This window comes from Camelus ferus, chromosome 6 (assembly GCF_009834535.1).
Source record: "Camelus ferus isolate YT-003-E chromosome 6, BCGSAC_Cfer_1.0, whole genome shotgun sequence".
Taxonomy (NCBI): domain Eukaryota; kingdom Metazoa; phylum Chordata; class Mammalia; order Artiodactyla; family Camelidae; genus Camelus; species Camelus ferus.
In genome coordinates this window covers 61,077,691-61,089,764 of record NC_045701.1, presented here as the reverse complement: position 1 = coordinate 61,089,764, position 12,074 = coordinate 61,077,691, and the positions used below count along the sequence as shown (strand labels likewise).

Here is a 12,074-nt window from a genome sequence, read left to right as displayed (position 1 = left end):
ACTTTTCTAGTAATTCACTTTCTGAAAATATGAGCTATTCAGTATGTTTAACATTTAAAAATCAATAGGCTTGTCTTATATTAGGATAAATTGCTTTTAGTTTCAGTGGTTTTATTTTATATTCTTGATTCTTTTTTTCCCACAAAACCACTTAAAAATGAGACTTAAAAATAAAAAATTTTCTTCATCCTTTCTACATTGGAAATAATGAAGAAAAACATCTATGAAAATTACAAATTTTATCTTCTTTGGTTTTCAAGATAAAGACAATTTATAATTCTCAGAACTTTGAAAATATGTACTGGTATTTCCAGATGTTATACTGCAACTCAGTTTGGGGCCATAAAGATATGAAGATGAGAAGTGCTAAAAAAAATTCTTCACTAATGAAGTAATTAATAGAATTATAATTTCTAATTATATCAAACAAATCAATTTGTTAAACAGGACCCACACTAATTATTATTAATATGTTTAATCTTCAAAGCATTTTATGTAAAATAATTGATTTTCAGCCATCCAGTGAGGGCAGAAAATATACATCTCTTACCCAAGTCCAAGGACCATGAAACATTGTGGAGTTCCACCACCATGTCTTTATTTCCTTTCTCCACCTCTCAAGACACTTAGGGGCATACGCACACACACACAACCAAAAGGATCAGCTTATTCTACAGAGAGGAGGATAGTTAATGTTTTCATTCTTTGTAGAGTATTTAAATTTATTAAACTGCATGATGGAATTTGTTCAGTGGAGAAATTACATAAGATTATGTAAGAGAAAATAGATGAACACAACGTTGACTTACTTGTTTAGACGGTAGTAGAATTTGTAGTTGGTCTGACTTCTAATTAGAATTCTGAGTCATGTTATGTACGGAAGCAGGATATGAGTTAGAATTGTTTGATGCCTACTGTATGCCAGATGTTGTAAGAGTATCGATCTGTATTCTAACTTGAGATGTTCTATCTCTTGATTTTTATGATGAGACCAGTGTGTTTGCATGCTTTATGAGGGAAAAGACAATTGAGGAATTGGACTGGGAACCAGGAAAATGATGGAGGCAAAGGCTGAGAGAAGGCTGAGTGGAATCTATTTGCTTCTTTACCTTCAGGCTTAGAAGTTTAAAAAGTTAATTAGGCTTATATTTATTGAGTGCTCACTTTCTATTTATACTATGCTAAACCCTTTAGATGATCAGATTTAATTTTTGTGAAAACCCTATGAAGGAATAGACGAAAAGAACTTGTCAGGATAGCATAGCTATTGAGATTCTAACACAGGCAGACAGACCCTGGAGAGAAAACTTCACCTTATAAAATACTGACATTGCAAGGGCTATCTAGTCCAACTACAAATTTCAAATATCTCAAGAGATGTACTTTTAAAGTTTCCTAAAATTAAAATAATTTTTAATATTTCACTGTATAATATAAATGTACATTCTTGATTTTTCATGGTAGGTTAGAGTAAATGGCAAACGTTGAAGTCATAACTGTTGGGAGCACAAGGTGCCCCATCCCAATAATGAAATCTTCCTTCACTTTTACCAACAATTGAAAGGCATCTGCAGAGGTAAGTTGCCAAATGTGGTTATAAGTAAGAGGCAAGTTGTGGTCACGGGTATTAATATTTCCTTTTCCAGTTGAATTTTAACTTAAAGAGATAATGCATGATAGTCAAGCAAAGCAAGAGACATTCAGAATTTTTTCTTTAATCTCTCTTAATTTTTAATGTTGGAGTTTGGTTGAGACTATGGGAAGATTTTATTTTTAAAATTTATTTTTTGACCCACTGAATTTTAAGTAGATTATGCAGATCTCTCTTTTTTTTTTTTATCACACCAATGTTGACTTCTTGGCCAAACCACAATTAAATGCATTATCCAAATGAACTATTTTGGTTTAGAATGGCAATTTGTGTTATTTCTGAATTTAATGAGCCTCTTGTATGTATATTTACTTCAGAGAGCTTAAATAATTTTCTCTAATGAAAAAAATGGTAATTTTCTCAATGTAATTTATTTGTTCTACCCTTTGAGATTTTTTTTTTAAGTTAATGTTTTGAGATAAGGAGGAAAAACGAAGTATTACAACATTATGCTCTGGGATTCTCAGCCCAAACCATCTTGTTTTCACTTTGATGATGGCATAGCCAAAGGTAACCATGGAAAAGACCATTCTACCTTTTTCATGACGACTGGGGAGGACCTCAGTGACACTGCATAAAGGTTTTTATAGTTAGCTCACTTTCATCCTTGGATTTTACATCATCACTGCAGTACTATTTAAATGCGGTCACAACTTGTGCTACATCTAAATGCACTTGCTCAAGGAACAGTTGACCTAAGAGTACAGCTTTGGTCCAGAGTTATCACTAAGGAAAAGGATAGAGACACGTAGGGATAGTAGTTGCTTCCTCTTAAGTGTGTTTTCCCTGTCTGATGCTTTTAAATATTTATTTATTTATTTATTTATTTATTTATTTATTTATTTATTTATTTATTTATTTATTTATTTAGAGATAACACATTGTCGCAAACATTGTTAAGACTCTAATAAAACATTAGGAAGCAATGTGACAGCTTGTCAAATGCTGGGGCTTTAATACGTACATAGACGAGTGCTTCCCAATTGACCAAGTTGAGAATCTCTAGTTCTAACCTGGAAGCCCTGGTCCATGAGCACTTGGCTGGTTGGGCTCTATCTTCACGGATTAAAGCCAAGAGGATCTGACCACTCTCTCTTTCATGTATATTTACTGACTGTTGAATGACCAGCACAGGATCAAGGCCAAAATATCTACGTCGATGCCTGATTAAACCAGATTGAGTATTCATAGTAACCAAATTAAGTAATTTATGGTCAAATATTTTATCCTCCTTCTCTACTAAATCATTTTTGATGGCATGAAGTTTACTCTCTTCCTCCCATGGTCAGATTCTCTACTGAGTTAGGGAAGTGGAACTTTGTGACTAAAGCACCGTAAAGATAACTGTAGATCACAGAGGTATTGGTGTCCTTTGCTCTTCAATTTTTTTCCAACTGAAGTCTGATGGGAGAGATTCCTGATGAGGCCAAGACTGAGCAAACAAGAAGAATAGTTAGGAAACTATGCAAAATCATAAAAATGATTCATTTTGCATTTCATATCAGACATTGTGATAGACCTGAGTCTTTAATATTGGCATATTATGTCACAGCCATGCATTGTCAGTTTATACAAAAGCCAAATGCACTTTCATTTAACATCAAGATGATTTATAAAATATTTCATATTTAGAAAAATAATGACAAGGAGTGGTTTTTAATGTGTGCAGGAATGTTTTCATGTTGTGGTTCTCAGTATTCTTTTTCAGAGAGGCTATAAATTACTTACATCTTGTTGAGAGTGCTGGCATCTTCCACTGAGCAGTCATCTTCCTCCTTAGATCCCATTCACAGTTAAAGCGAAACAGAACAGGCATTTCATATTAGGAACAATGTGATTGTTACCACACTGAAATCGGAAACCAATTTAGAACCGATTCTACCCTAAATATCCACTGTAGTTTATGGGAAAAGCAATGATTCCTCAAAGTGCTTGGTACTCAAACAACACAAACTAAAATGTGCATATTTATGATACATTGAAAACCATAGATTTCTTTTTATTCTATGTTCTAGTGACTTTGTTTACATTAGTTGTAGCATTTTGTATACTATAATGCAAATTCCTGATTATAACATTGAGGGTACTGTGGGAATTTATTTTTGCAAATTTGTAAGTGTTTTTGCCACTGCAACCATACTGGTGGGACTCAGGGGGTATTAAAAATGCCTCTGTCTATAAGGGTTAATTCACCAGAAACCATAGATTTATGTATCGTCCAAGACAATAATGCAGAAACTTCATGTGATGTTTTTAATATCTTTGCTAAGCAGTACTAGTTTGCTCTTTTCATAATCTGCTTCATGTTTAGCAGACCATTTTTTTCTACTTAAACAAAGGCATTGCAGTGTGTAAAATAGAAGTTTTGTATGTACTATTGACCTATCACCTGATTGCTGAGAAAAATGTGTGAAAATGTTTTTAACTTTGTGACTTTAGGGTCAATTCTGGAATACTTATGATCAAAATTTGATTGCTTCTGGGAAATTTGTGGTGATTATCAGTTTATTTAAGATTTGTTTTCAAGAAATAGTCATTTTAAAAAGTGAATTGGCAGGTGGAAGTTTCTAACCCAAAAGAATTCTGGGTTTCAGCACAATAAACTGTATTTCATCAGGGAGGATTAACTTTGGTTTTTTTTTTTCCCACACTTTATTTAAATGTGAATATTTTTTCATGATACAGAATAAAAATGTGCATTTTATGGAACTTGTTTGAATTGAGTCTTTGTTGAAAATTATTGTTTTGAATTTGGTTTAGCAAGTGAAAAAATCTCCTTATTACAAACAGATGAAGCAATGTGTTTTGAGAAAACAGTCTTTTGATATTTTAGCTTTGATGGAGTTATTTTAAATTCCTGTAGTACTTCTCTGATAAACTGTATTGATGGCATAAGTAGCAAGATTAAAGTGGAGTCGTATCTGAAGTTGAAATTTTAAACCCCAGCTATACATTTGTTTGAATTAGAAAATTCTTATGAAAGATAGAAAATAAAATCTGGATAGAATTTTGGAGAAAATTTTATTTTAAAATGAGATTTCTTGAATCTTTCTTAGTTCTATTAATCTATCAAGAATGTTATTATTTTCCTAACATTATGGGTCTATCCTGGTCTGTGAAATTTAGAAGCTTAAAGGTAGAATGTACCTGAGACAGTAGAGTACTTTCATTTTTTGGAAGAGTTTATAAATGGTTTTGCCAGTAGCTCTTGAGGCTCTGAAAGGCAAGAGCAGAATCTGTAACACAGGAATACTTTTATATGAGATCTGCAAGTTTTTTCTATTTGAAGAAACACCCGTTGAAGAGGTGTATTTTGGGACATCACTGAAGAGTTATTCATATCTATTGTTTTGTGTGCAGTGTAACATTTTGATTGAGAGACAACTAAATAAAGCTTTGTCTTTGCTATGGGTGTATTAGGGTGTATTTATAGAGGATAGAGAGTAGGGTCAGCTCTCGTTTATACAGGAGTCAAGGATATGATGATCACACAGAACTAAATGAATATCAAAGTGGTGGTATACCTTCTACACAAATTATCAGTAATTAATACCTCCTCCACTCTTTGCGCCTTTTTTCCTTCTTTCCTTACAAACACACACACACAAGCACACACACGCACACACACATAAACACATTCAACAATATATTACAATCTTTCCTTGTAAGTTCAGTGGTAATAACTCAGTTGAGAAAGATACCAATTTTCAAAACATGATAAAACACATTATGGATTTTTATGAGTGAATGTCTCAAGTGCTAAATACTAAGATTAAGAGTAGAACGAGACAGAAATGTCTGTCCCTAGGATACTTTCTCCTGAGAGTGTGGTGAAGAACGGAACGTGGGTGAACCTTCAATTCTCAATCATCTGTTCATATATTTCTACTCCCAACCAGCAAGGAGGGTTTTGCTTCCTGTAAGATGGTTGAAAACACCCAGTGTGCCTATATCAAGTCAGAGCCGTTTTGTTTGATGTAGGTAAGTAAGCATAATGTGCTTTAATTAGTTGAAATGAAGATGTACCCAATGTGAGCAAACCAGAACCGACAGTTTACAGCTGAAAGAAACTTTGCAGATGAATCGGCACCACACCTACTTTGAGAAATGAAGAAACCAAGAGTTGGAGAGGGTAAGCACTTCTCCAAAGTTGCATGTATGGTTATTGGGATTAAATACAAGCTGGGATCAAAATTCAGCTATTTGGATTCAAAGTCCAGTGTTTTGACCACTATGTTATGTTGCTGTATGGGTTTTCCGCAGCGTAACAAATGCACACACGCACACACATTTCAGCTAATGCTACTAAAAATGTTGCGAGTCTCATCCCTGAGTGTTGCTGAAAGGACAGTTGTCCAACGGTGCTATTTACAAAAAGGTGTGTGCCCTTTATTTCAATTTTCTTATGCTAAAAGCAGGTATGTCATGAAAGGTGTACTCTCCCTCTGATTTTGAATGTCACTTAGGGTCCTACAATCATGATACTTTGTATACCTAAGAGTTTTAGAATCAGAACTAAATAGATCAAGTTTCTGTATCTGGCTAAAGCTACACGGTGGAAAGGAGTTCCAGAAGACTGGGAAAAGACCGGCTGGATGCTGACCAGGCCAGATCACTGTATGAGGAGCAGAGACGAGAATTTCTGGGTCTCTTGTCCCCGGTGAGTCCCTGTGGCTGCATGAAACACTACTTTCCTCCTTGCGTGATTCTACTGTCTTCTGGTGCCAAACTTAAGTCTTTAGGTATGTGTGTGTGTGTGGAGGGTGGGGGCATTGTTTGGGGAGGACATTCTCTTTGGGTCTTAAAATTCACTGGGACTATTCCAATAAAAAGAAAATACGTATCTATGTCACTGCTTCTGAATAACTGTTTAATATGTCAGTGGCTGGTGGCGAAGTGCTAGCATTTTGTCACCTGGACTCATTCAGCCCATCGACAAGCATTGCTCCCATGTATGACGTGATGACTATGCTGACCAAACACAGCTACACCCAAAGTACGGAACTTCGAGTTGGTTGTCTTCCACGACGGTGAATGCCCTGTTCTAACACCAACAGGAAGATTCTATTGAAATGCTTCAGGCTAATGACTTTGTGCTATTTAATTGACTGATTGGCAAGAGTGCCGGGAACAATACCCAGGTTAGGGAGAGGGAAGAATTTCAGCTTTCTTATACCTTCTTAAATCCCCATGCTCTCCACTCTTCACATTACCCCAAATCTTAACAACTCGGGCAAGGAGAGAGGAGAGGAGATTTTCAGAATCCTGGTTCTTTCACTGCTGCCCACACATACTATCTTCTGTTCCCTGTAGTTTTCCACTGGGCTCCAAGCAGGGGGAGGAGAGAAGAGAATCATTCTTTAGGTGACCTTGAGCTGGAGGCTTTGTGACTCCCTGGCTGCCTAAGGAAAAAAGGGAGGACGAAAGCAAGACATCCAACAATCACCATTAAACCCTCTGAATGGGGGAGTCGGAGAGCGGGGAGGGCGGGGAGGGGCGCTACCTTTAGTCCCATCAGCAGCAAATGAGACACGTCTGTGCTGGTGGAGCGGCCAGGGGCCTCCCTCCTCTTCCTTTCCTCTGCTCCTGGGCACTTCGTTCTTTGTACAGCCTAGAGTAGGTTGGGACAGGATCAAATAAGATAGTAGCAGTAAAAGAGCTTTGAAGAAAATAATGGGTTATACAAAACTTGGAGGTTTTTCTATTTGCCATTAATTTTCCTAATAGTCAAGGGTAGATTCCAGAACTTATTGAGAAGGAACCGTAAAGATCAGTAACCTACATGGACAGCCAGCTTCTAGTGAAGTTCCAGGGCTTTTTCACTTATTTATAGAGAAAATTGGACAAGACCAAAGTTCGTTCAGGCATGGCGAGCAGCGAGAGTGAGTTTACTTCCCCATCAACCATAAAGGCAAACACACACCTCACACACCCTCTCCTGCCCCACCTCCCACTCCAGGAAAGAAAATGTATTTTTTAAAAACCTCACTAACTTACGGGCTATATATAATTGTCCTAACTTAATTAATCCGAAATTCTCAAGAAAGCCATACTATTTGAAGTTTTCACTTTCAGTGAAAATACGAGCTCTCTGCTACACCAACTGGAAATTAAACACCGTTTCAGGATTGTTTCTGGTTTTTGATTCAGAGCTATAAGATAAAATCCTGAAGTTCATGTTAAAGCAGTAGAGAGACCCCCAGATGTCGAGTTAATTTAGGACTCTTATCCAGCTTATTTAGATACAAGTGAGGAAGTAATGCTGGAGCTGGCAATTTAAAGTGTTTATACTGAACATGACACAGGAGTCAAATTTCAGTACCAACAATTTCGTCCTCCCTGCTAAGCCTCCCTCCCGTAGCCTGACAGGGTCCCTGTGATTTATACAGGATGCATCTCCTGTGTTTTTGCTCTTGCTTTGTTTTACTTGACTTTGACACAGAACTAAGATTCTTACTGTTTTGTATGTTGTATATGGATGAATGGATGGATAGATGGGTAAGAAAAATTATCGACCACTTTGTCAGAGTCCTAGTTACTTTCAACGTCTAATGCCCCCAGTGACCCTGTTAGAGCGTGAAGGCCACAGACTTTAGGTGATTAAGAGCCTTTTCCAAGCTCACATAACTAGAAGGTATCAGAGAAAACTTTCAAAGCCAGAGCTGACTGCAAATCAAGTTTTATTTGTCTCAAAGTGTCTCTCAGATATGCACTAGATACCTGGTTTTCATGTCAGCACTTGTAAAAATGAAATAAATGTTAAAGTTATTTTGGGAGGGATCCTTAGTGGTCTGTGGTCTTCACAAAAAGTTACTAAGTGATGATAGAATTTCAGGGTCTGGCCTCGTGCAGTTCCTAAGGCAGAAGACATGCTTCAGTTCCCCATGGTGTGTGGGCTGCCTAACCACAGGTGTAGAATATTGTAATTCACAGCACCGCCTTAGTTTCTCCTTTGCATGGTGATCCATGTGGAAAGTCCCCGCAGGAGCACTGAGATCAGTGCAGAACACTCCCAGGAGGTAGACAGGAGCTACTTAAAGAAAAAAAAAAAATCCATATTTTCTACTTTCTTTATAGCTTCCCACAGTGCTTAGAAGTGTGCCCTGTACCCAGTGCAGTTACTACAATTAACTGAAAGGATGCTGGAAGTCGTTCAGGTCTGCTCTTTTTAGACTCACTTTTATTTTGAAAAGCTTTAACACAGCTATCTCATGCAGGAAAGATATACCGGTCACTTGGTGTTGTCTTTGCATTCAAGATAAGTTAGGCATCAGAAATCCCCTTCACCTGTCTGAGAATGTGTTGTAAGACCTGCAATTCTATGTGCTGCCTTCATATCTTGCACCTCGTGGGGCTCCAAAGAACTAAACATGAGTGCCCCGTTCTTGCCACAGGTGCAAACCTCCCAGCCCCACTTAGCATGAAAAGCTCCCTCCCCGCCCCCTACCCCATGCTGGTTCTCTATCAGCCAGAACAGCTGAGTTTCACTCAGTCCTCAATTAAACACATTTTACTTCCAGGTCAGCCCATGAGGTTTTTTCGAACAAGCCAATCACATCCTCACGTGGGAGCCAAGGGTCACTCCCACCCTCTTATTACTGCAAAGACTTCCCCCCACAGTGCCAGCTTGTTCCGTTCCTGGATGCAACTCCAGTGCGGCCCGACATGGTGTGCAGTGTCCTCCTCCAGACTGTGAGTATTTGTAACTAAAACTGCTGTCTGTTTCATCTGTCCTGTGTTTGGCGTTGTACATTTGACCATCTTGTACCATTTGAATGGTAGCTTATTCCCTCATCAGCAGGGTGATTAGGACGCAGCTAGTACAGAGTGTTAATTCAGTTTACTGAGGAGAATTTTAATGTCTATCAACTAACACTGCTCACAAAAAGTAAGCACAGTATGTCTCTTTTCACTTTGATGGTTTAGTTAAATGACAATCTCTGTATGCGGTGGGGCTTTGTAGTCAAATATGGTGATAAAATTTGGGTATAAATTTTGGATTTTGTCTTTTGACATGTTACTAATATTTCATAATGAAGACAATTTGTTTTGGGGGGTCAGCCCTGTAGTAAAAACCAGTCTCTTTTTATGTAGTTTGAATGTTTAGAGCAAATTCGTTTTCCTCATTCACTGTTCTTGATGCTGGAGTTTGCTGATGCAAGAAAACAGGAGTAATGATACTTTCCCTTTTGCAAACGTCTTCACTTGTCGTCACTTTCCAAGATGCTCACTTTGCATTTTCTACGTACTGACAAATTTATAGTTTATCTGGACAGTTTGATAGTGAGATATTACACTTTTTCAAAGTTTCTTATGCAATCTTTTGACTACTCTAAAGAGTTTGGACTGATCATTTAGACTGCTAGTTCTCAACTGTGGGCAGTTTTGTTCCTGGGGTAATTCATCAGTTTCTGTTTTTTGTTTTTTGGGGTTTTTTTTGGTTGTCTAACTGGGGCAGGAGTGCTGTGGGTGTTTACTGGGTAGAGACCACGGATACTGCAATGCATCCTGCATTGCATAGAATAGCCCCCACAAAGCACATTACCCAGCCCAATATATCCATAATGCTGAGCTTGAGTGGGATATTGTGATTTATAATAAGAAATATATATTTGGTCTTTGTCCCCATTTATGGCACCAGAGGTCCTAAAACTCAGCATTTTCTAAGTGATGAGAGTGATCAAGGTGTCTTTTGTTATATTAAAGAGGTGACTTTGGTGTAGCATCTAAGAAGGGGGTCTGGTTGCCAGTGGAATCAGCCATGTGATTAGAGGGTTGGAACCTTCAGTCCTACCCCAGCGACTTCTGATGAGGGGAGAGGGGCTGGAGATTGAATTCAATCAGCAATGGACAAAGATTTAATCAATCCTGCCTAAGTAATGAAGCCTGCATAAAACCCCAAAAGCACTAGGTTCAGAGAGCTTCTGGGTTGGCAAACACGTGGAGGTTTGAGGAGAGTGGCGTGTGTGGAACTCGCATACTATTTCCACATACCTTTCCCTACGCGTCCATCTGGCTGTTCCAGAGTTACAGCCTTTTATAATAAACCTGCAGGGGAGGAAGTAAAATGTTCCTCTGAGTTCTGTGAGCCATCATAACAAACTAATCAAACTCAAGGAGGAGGTCATGGGAACCTCTAATTCATAGTTCTTCAGTCAGGAGCACAAGTCACAGCCAGGACTTGTGGTTGGCCCCTGAGGCAGAGGGCAGCCTTGTGGGGCTGGGCTGGAACCCGTGGGCTCTGACGCCCTCCCCGGGTGGGCAGCGTCAGAACTGAGCTGAATTGTAGGACGCCCAGCTGGTTTCAAACAATTGTTGCCTGTGTGGAGAAGCCACACCCCACTAAAGACACACACACACACACACACACACACCCTCTCACATAGTAATTGGGGATCTTATTGAGTAACCCTGATTTAGACCATGAGGTGTGTTGCTTGCAAAAACCATGATGTGAATAATTTGACCCACGACGGGGTCAGAAATTGGTTTATTCAGAAAGCAGCCCTTGAGAATATTTTGAAAATAGTCCCAAACACCACAATAAAGGCTGGAGCCTAGGGATAGCCCATCCAAAGTTTTGAACGCTTTCAGTCTGTATATAATCTCTACACCCAACAATCCCTTCCCACTTGTCTGAACAAAGCAGAATCCAGATCTAAAACATTTCCACCCACCTAAAAACATTTTTTGTGCCCATTTAATAGTCAGTCCTTACTATCATCCCAAGCCTTGGGCAATCACTGATCTGCCATTTCTATAGATTTGCTTTTATTAGAAATTTTATTTAGATAGAATCATGCAATACGTAGGCTTTTATGTCTAACTTCTTTCACTGACAAAATGTTTTTCAAGTTGATCCATGCTGTTCTATGCGTCAGTAGTTCATTTTTATTGCTGAGTAGTATTTCAGTGTACACTCAATTTGTTTATCCATTTACCACTTTAATAGACATTTGGGTTATTTCTGTTTTTTGGTTTTTATGAACAATGCTGCTCTAAATATTTGCATGCAAGTCTTCGTGTGGATATACACTTTCATTTGTTGTGGGTAAATGCCTAGTGGTGGAATTACTGGGTCATACGGTAGGTGTACATGTAACTTTTTAAGAAAATACCAAAATATTTTCCAAAGTGACTATACCATTTTACATTCCCACCAACAAGGTATATGATGATTCCAGTTTCACCACATGCTTTCCAACACCTAGTATGATCAGTCTTTTTGATTCTAGCCAGTCTAATGTGTCTACAGTGGTCTCTCTTTGTGGTTTAAATGTATACTTCTCTAACAACTAATGATGTTAAGCATTTGTAATTCACCCTTCCTAGACCTTCTTTGGTGAAATATCTATTTGAATATATTGCATTAAAAAAACATTCAAATCTCTTATCTTTTCCTTTGTCTCTTAATGCTGCTATT

General features: G+C 38.0%; 1 long non-coding RNA gene across 1 annotated transcript in view; it reads left to right on the top strand.

Moving 5' to 3' along the window:
• The first annotated feature begins 9,309 nt into the window (after window positions 1-9,309).
• The window catches only part of LOC116664300, a 345,391-nt gene continuing 342,626 nt past the window's right edge, over window positions 9,310-12,074 (top strand). Inside the window, exon 1 of the long non-coding RNA XR_004320739.1 lies at window positions 9,310-9,343. This is a non-coding gene — a long non-coding RNA (uncharacterized LOC116664300). The remainder of the gene's footprint in view (window positions 9,344-12,074) is intronic.